The 8,334-nt window shown below is 34.4% G+C and overlaps 1 long non-coding RNA gene across 1 annotated transcript; it reads right to left on the reverse strand.

Moving 5' to 3' along the window:
• Positions 1 to 1,548: 1,548 nt before the first annotated feature.
• On the reverse strand, positions 1,549 to 5,481 carry LOC128281581 (uncharacterized). Its single transcript, XR_008271815.1, has 4 exons — positions 5,198 to 5,481; positions 4,240 to 4,281; positions 2,322 to 3,356; positions 1,549 to 1,986 (listed from the first exon to the last, which is right to left on the reverse strand). It is a non-coding gene; the product is annotated as an uncharacterized LOC128281581 (long non-coding RNA).
• Positions 5,482 to 8,334: the final 2,853 nt, after the last annotated feature.

Raw genomic sequence — 8,334 nt, forward strand, 5'->3', positions numbered from 1 at the left:
AATTCAAGAAAGACTTCATGGAGCTGGCATATAAACGTTCAAGCGGCGATATCTAGGGCATCTAACTTTTGTCCTGCTTGCTATCTTTAGATTGTATTTCTTCTCAAAGATAGGTTTTCAGATTAATCTCCCGTGTATTTTTGACAAACTCATTCAAGTCTAATTATTCTCAAGATTTATTCATCTTCTATTATTCTTAAAGTATGTTGCATTGAAATAATGATAAATGAATTAAATAATTTTCACAAATGAAGTTTTGCGCATTACTCTGGAAATTTCTAGATGATACAAGAAACTAAAGCTGGACAATTGTTCAAGAAATTCACGTAAGTAAGGGTTGAATGAACTTGAGGCATTTCTTTCTTCCAGACTGAAGTGATGATTGGACAAATCAAACGATTCAATTCTAAGAAAAGATTATCTTACAGCTATTCTCAGTGGGTCGTAGGATTTGAAGAATGATACAAGCCTACAGGCTGAGCAGGAATAATACTTTGAGAGAAGTAAGGATAAACGAAGGAATGAGTGGTGACGTCTGAAATAGGGGTCATATTCATAACATTTTGCATCATAACTTGTCTAATTAGGAGCATGTGACTAACTTCGATTATAGCATCCTAATCATCAGGCATAAACACATATGCATTCTATAGGTTATGTAGGTCAAGGATGAGGCGCCTTAACCCCCTAAAGCGATAAGGTAATAGACCAAAGCATAGCAGATCTGGCCTTCACGTGTTTACACTGAAGCAGATCCAAGAATACAAGATTTGGCTTCTCTATCTTCGACGAGGAGCAAATCAGACACATAGCAGATCTAACCTTCATATGTTTATACTAAAGTAGATCCAAGATGATTTGGCATTCTTGTGTTTACAAGGAACAAATCGAAGACATAGTAGATTTGACTTTCGGATGTTCTCATACCGAAACAGATCCAAGATAACAGATCTGGCATCTCCATTTCGATGGAGAGCAGATACATAGCAGATCTAACCTTTAGATGTTTATACTGAAGCAGATCCAAGATGATTTGGCATTCTTGTGTTTACAACGAACAAATCGAAGACATAGCAGATTTGACTTTCGGATGTTCTCACGCCGAAGCAGATCCAAGATAACAGATTTGGCATCTCCATTTCGACGGAGAGCAGATACATAGCAAATCTAACCTTCAGATGATTTTACTGAAGCAGATCCAAGATGATTTGGCATCCTTGTGTTCACAATGAGCAAATCGAAGACACAGCAGATTTAGCTTTCACGTGTTACGTTGAAGGAGATCTAAGATGATTTGGCATCTCTGTATTGTCAGGGAACAAATCGAAGAAACAGATTTGGCGTCTCTGTGTCTGACGGAGAGTAGATCAAATATATCAACATGACAGTCATGAGTTTGCAAGGAGCAAGTTGAGGAATCCTGATCTGATAAAGTCGGGCAAATTTGGCCTTTTATAGTCTTTGCTCAATTCCTATTATATAGAAATGAGCAAAGAGGGGCAGCTGTAATAACTCAAATTAGCCCGAGCCTTAAACTAAAATAAAAAATAAAAAAATAAAGTCCATTTATTTTCTAAACAGTCCGTTTACAATGCTAAAGCCCAAATCCAAACAGCCTAAACCTACTGGACCCATTTACACCCAAAAAATAACCCAACACCTTGACCCAGGTTTACACGGGGCCCAAAAGGCCCAAAGCTGTAAAAACAGACAAGGGAACCCTATGGTTTCCTGAGAACTCAGCGCCGCAATAAAGTTCTGGAAACTTCGGGCACTCTAAGCGACGCGACCCTTCATCTTACGCAGATTCAACGGCACAATCGTCGCCACCAAGCGCGTCGTGATTTCTCGACTCTTCCATCAAACATCGCGCCACCATCGACGCGCAAATCACGCCATAATCGTCAGATCTCCTCGCGCTACGATCTGGCATTGGCTCCATCAGCGCGCAAGACATTAGTGATCGAGCAAGATCCTCGCGGCCACCTGCAGAAAAAGGAAAGAAATCAAAGCATAATTGCAGTAAATAGATTAGAACAGAGTTTGGAAAGAAATATTTTGATTTCTTTCCAAAATAGGCAGTAGATGAAGGCTATAAAGCCTTTTCTCAAATCTGTAAAAAGGATACTTACGATATACACACACAGAGAGAAAAACACCACAAAGATATTGTACACCAATTATTTTTGCAATAATATATTAGAAAGATTTCACGAGAAACGAAGGTGATCTATTGTTCTCTTTACTTTTATTTTATTTTTCTTTACTTTATTGTAAGCAACCTGCATATAATATATTAAAAACAGATGAGAGAGGAGTACCTTCTAGATTCGCCGAGAAAAGCGAAGCTTTTCGGATCCCGACCACCGTGTGTGGTGGAGTTGGTGACGGCGCGTGAGGCTGACCATGGAGGTCCGATGAACGGAGCAAACCGGCCTAGGGCCAGAGCTCAGAGGGCTGGGAAGAGTTTCAAAGGATTTCTCTCGTTTTTTTTTCTAAATCGGGTGCAAAATAATCTTAAGGCTCAGAATTTGGCTTATATAGCCCAAATGAAACGATGGCGTTTTAGTTTAACTCAATAAGCATAAAATGGCGTCGTTTCAAAGCTCAGGATCCGCGTGTTGACCCGATTTCCCAGGGAGGATCCGCGTGTTTCGTAAAGTGGGTTAATTTCCCAATTGGTCCTCTCACAATTTTAATATTTATAATTTTATTCTTATTTATTTTTTAATTTAACTGTAGCACCCCAAACCTGGCCCAGACGTTGTGACCGGATCCGGCATGCCACATCAAAAACGTTAAAAAAAATTTCCATTCTAAGTCCAGAAAATCGTACTTGATGTTCAAAAGATTAATTCATTAAGGGTTAAAGTGAATGGAAGTTGTGCACCAGGTAGGAAACCGGAAAAGAGGTGGTGAGTCCATCAGACTGCTTAAGTACCAAGCTCCCTTCGGATCCAATCCTAGACATGCATACCGCCATTGCCACACCTTAACGTTATGGATATTTCTAGGAAACCGATTCGATTAAGTCATTTTTAGGAAAAGTGATTAATTTTGGAAAATACTTTCATTGCGGAAGCTTTGCTTGTTGTCGTGTTATTTTGAAATCAACTGTTGTTTTTGAAACGTGCCCTAAAGCTATCCAATTTCAATAGTTAAAATAAGTATTACCTATCTTAGTAATACATATTAAAAACCATCAAAAATAAATAAGCGGCCTTATTACATTTAAAAGCCCAAAACCTCAAACGTAATTAAAAGGATGTCCAGTTCACGGAAGAAAATCAAACTTTCGAGCGGGTGGCCACTCCGAATTCCCTCACAGCTCCAAGCCCACTATGGTTGGGGATTACCTGCGTGGATAAAAATAAAAGGGGTGAGTTTGGGGAAACTCAGTGTGTAAGGAAAACCCATTCAAAGCCCAAGTCAGCTCAAGCCTATTGGGCCTAAGCCCATTCAGGTAACAGTGGTACTGGGCCAGAGCCCTTTTCAGATTACAATAAACTGGGTCTTAGCCCCTTATTCAGATAACAGTATGGCCCATAGGCCCATTTCAAAATACATGCAACATCAAAACATATGCAAGCCCATTTGGGAGACTACTCAACCCACCAACCACTACACTCCACCGTACCAGCCATACACTCCATGTGGGGAATAGCTCAACCCACTCATTTAACACTCCACACATTGCTGACCTTTGCTGCTCAGTTAACGATAAATTGAGGCAAAGCCTCCAAGATCGTGGACAAGCCACTTTCAGTACTTCCTCCGTCAATATCCCAATCCCATGCATCGATAATAACAACATGGCATGCGATAAATAACAACGATCAAACATGCATTTAAGTTAATTTAAACCTAGGGGTATTTGGTAATTTATCTCCTAGGGGTAAAACTATAAATTTTCCACTTTTAAAGGTATTTCAGTAATTTATCTATTTTAGGGTTTTTCATGCATATTCCTACCTTTCACGTACTAACGAAATCACTACCGAGGGTTCTTACGAATTGGGCTGTTGGCCCGTCATTCCAATTTTGGCCCATTAAGCCCAAAATATCGAGGCACGTAAATCATGCACTTTGCGGTCCAAACATTGCAGCTTACCAAAAACATTAATCGATTTACCTTACGAGCATTCGCACACTCGCAAATCTACAAAATACCGATTTTCGGCATTTCGGCATTTCGGCTTTTGCCGATCTAGACTAAGAAAGAGGGTGTTAGTTACACACCTGTTTGCGACGATATGCTGACGAGATCCACACACGAACTGCCTACAATTGGATTACTAACACGTTAATCTAACTATTCAAATACGAACTATGTATTAACCCCTTACAATATTCGGCCAACTACACCTACAGATCATAGTAAGCTTATAAGAAATCAATAAGCAACTCATTAACAAATTTTTGTCAATGTTTACCACATAATCATAATTTCACTGCAAGCTGTCTTCCTGAGCAACAGTCACTAAATCATTTATAACTGGAGCTACAAAACTCCAAATCAAGTTCCGTTAATTTTCCCTGAAAATAGACTCATATATCTTTTATCCATAAAATTTTCAGAATTTTTGGTATGTCCAATCAATACCAGATTTTTCTTAAAGTTTCCCATGTTTCACTGTTTGACTAATCTGACCACTCTTCATTACAAATCAAATTTCTCATTGTACAGAATTCAAAATATGTTCTCGTTTATTCCATTTGAAACTAGACTCAATAAGCTTTAATTACATAATTTATTCAGCTTCTAATTCTTCTCCCACAATTTATGGTGATTTTCCAAAGTCACGTTACTGCTGCTGTCCCAAGCAGATTTATTACCAAATTACTCTTTCACACATACCTTGCATGCATGTTATTTAAACATGTATATCACTAATCAATCATCACATATCTATGATTTTACTTAAGTATAATCTCCATTTCATCATTTTAAAGCACAACATGTTAGCTGATTTTTCCCTTTAACATCTAAGGCACATGCATGCTCATTTGTTTGGCTCAACTTCACCTATCTTCCATTTTTCATCAAAAGAACATGAAACAACAACCATTTCCTTCATTTTAATTCATGACTAAATGCTCACAACACGACTAAAAATCAAAATATACTTCAAGAGTTAAGGTAGAATCAAGAAGAACTCATGAACCTCAAAATAGAAGCAAGGTACCAAGAACTTACCTTCAATTTTCCTCCTCCTAATGACCAAATACTCAAGAGCTTTCTCCTCTCCTTTCTCTTCTCTAACTTTCAGCTATGATGAACAAAGATGGACAAAGCTTTGTTCTTTTCACCACTTTTTCTTTTAATAAAACTTCATATTTCATCCATTTAATTCTTTAATACAAAAGACATGAAATTCTTATCATGAAACATTTACCTAACCCATTATCATGAAACATTTACCTAACCAATTATCATGGAACATTTACCTAACCTATTATCATGAAACATTTACCTAACACATTATCATGAAACATTTACCTAACCTATTATCAATTTGTATCAATTTGTACCATAAATTATGGATATCAAGTGTACATTTTGTCTACATTCAACATGATGGCTGGCCACTTCATGTAAAATGGGAGGTTTATCATGCAAATCCTCCTATTTTGCACTCCTATTTATTTGGCCACTTCAATTTAGCCTATACCATTTTCAAACATTTTCACATAGGTCCTATTTCATAATTTCACTCACAAATGACAAAATCAAAGCATGAAATTTTGTCAACATTCACAGAATTCCCGAAAATTGGGGCGTTACATTAACTCTAACGTTTAATTTTGTTTCAATTTAGTTCTCACAGTGATTTTAAAACAGTATTAGGGAAACGGTGTCGTTTTGGGATTAGGGCTAAATTGCCCAGGGAGTCCTCTGATTTAATACACATTTCAATCAGGCCCAGAATTTTTTATTATTTTGCAAACTAACCCCCAAATTTCTTAATTAAATTCAATTTTGATCCTTTTATTTTATATTCTTTTAAAAAATTATTAGTTATATAAAATAGTATATATTCTTCATTAGATTATTATTATCATTTTAAAAAATTTTCTTTTATTATATATTTTATTATATATATTTATTCTATTTTTATTTTTATTTCTTTTTATTTTTATTTTATTATATTTTATATGTAAAATATTTTTACATTATTATTATTATTATTATACATATTTCATATTACATTTCATTATATTTATTTAAGTTTTTATCACATATATATATTATCGTGCATTATTAAATATTGTATTTTAATTATATATATTTTTAAGTTACTCACTTTTTATATTTCAATACATATTAAATTTTATATATTATTATATTTTATATCATCTATATATTAAATGCTAGTTCATAATATTATTAAGTTTTGTTTGTTTGATATATATATATTACTACATTATTATTATTATTATTTTATATATTGTCACATTTGTTTTGTATATATATATATATATATATATATATGTTTAATTGTATATCACGCATTGTTTTTTAATTAATTATTGCTTTGTATGTTCGTATATTATGTTCATTCATCTTCAATATATGCTATGTGTATCTTTGTATATATGATGTTATTTTAAACATGTATGTATCTAGTGTGTGATCTTTGTATTATTGCCATTGTATTGTTTAAATGCATGTTTTATTTGCTTATTATTGCAATATTCTATCTTATATTCCATAATGATAATATGATTCCTCATGCATTAATTAAAACAAGATTCCAAAGTTTTCAAAATCAAAAGGCAATGTTTGGTGTTTGGAAGCTTGAGAAAAGTAGTGCCCTAACTTCTTGGGTTGCAATTTTTCTCGTTGAGTTCGAATAGTCAAGCACCCTTCTAAGTTTTTAAGGTTTTCAAAATACGAGCAACTGTCTTGGAATTTCAAAGCGTTGTGTCCTAACTTACTGGATGTGGCGTTTTGTCATTTCGAGATAGAGATTTTCAAAAAGGCTAGTTTAGCTTCGAATGTCTTAAAAATATTGCGTCCTAACTTACTGGATGTGATATTTGGATTCGTTTGATACAAGTGAACCCTAATTTTCAAAATCAAAATATTCTAAAGAGGATTGCATCTTAAAATTTTTAAATTTTCGACCTTAAAGACATTTGGTAATTGATTAGGTACCAATTTTTAGGCGTTACGAGGGTGCTAATCCTTCCTCATACATAACCGACTCCCGAACCCGTTCTCTTTATTTCGTAGACCAAAACTAATGATTTATTGGTGATCCAATCACACCTAAAAAGATTGGTGGCGACTCCCGTTTTCGTTTTTCTTAAAGTCGATTCCCATTTTCCAAAACTTGATTTAAAAAAATGGTCTCGATAATGATTTTGGTAGAGGTTTTGAGAAGGAGTTCTTGAACACATACAAGACCATACAGAGTAAATAGAAACATGTAAAGCCCCCAAACCCGACTCGATTCACCGGGTTCGAATTTCGAGTGTAACTACAAAAAAAAACTTAATCATTAACGAAAAATAATTTACAATTTCCTATTTCTTTAAACATGTTCTTTGACATTTTAAATTAAAATTTTAATTACAAGAAAACAAGTGAAGTATTTAAAATATCTTTGGTTACATCAATCTTGATACAAATCTTTACAAGTTAAAAGTTTATTCCATAAAAACTCAAAATGTGTATTCCAAGACTACGCCACATATCCACTATATGTATAATAGCCCACTTTGCCACCACCTTAGCATACTCCTGGCGTTGTCCTTCCAAGAGAAGTCTCATCTCATATACCTAAAAAGCATTAAAAGATCTTGTAATTAAATGGGTACTTAGTGAGCTTATTAACTATACCTTGGTGGATTCTTTGCAATCTTGCTCGAATTACTATGTTAACCATCATTCTGCATCATTAAATTTTGCATCATTTATTTCGGCGGATACCACTATTGTTTTGTCATTCTCCTATACATCAGTTGTCATGCTCTTATCATACTAAATCTTTCTTATCTATCTAACTAAAGAATACTTCCAATTCTTTCATAAATCTCTTGTCCCATAATAATTTCTTAACAGTACATACCATCATAAACCATTTCTAATAATCATTGCCTTAACTTATACTTTTATCTCAAACAGTTGTTCACTGACATTTATCACAGTGGATACATATATGTTTGGTGAATACTTACGTAGAATATAATACTATTAATTCATACTCAGTCATATCCTGATTCAATACCACACGTATCCATACTAATAAATTATTGTTTAGACCACTCTAACGAATTCTATGTCATGATATATCAAATCCCATAATTTAAGAGAACATTAACTCTGAT

Source organism: Gossypium arboreum, chromosome 10, assembly GCF_025698485.1.
Source record: "Gossypium arboreum isolate Shixiya-1 chromosome 10, ASM2569848v2, whole genome shotgun sequence".
NCBI lineage: Eukaryota > Viridiplantae > Streptophyta > Magnoliopsida > Malvales > Malvaceae > Gossypium > Gossypium arboreum.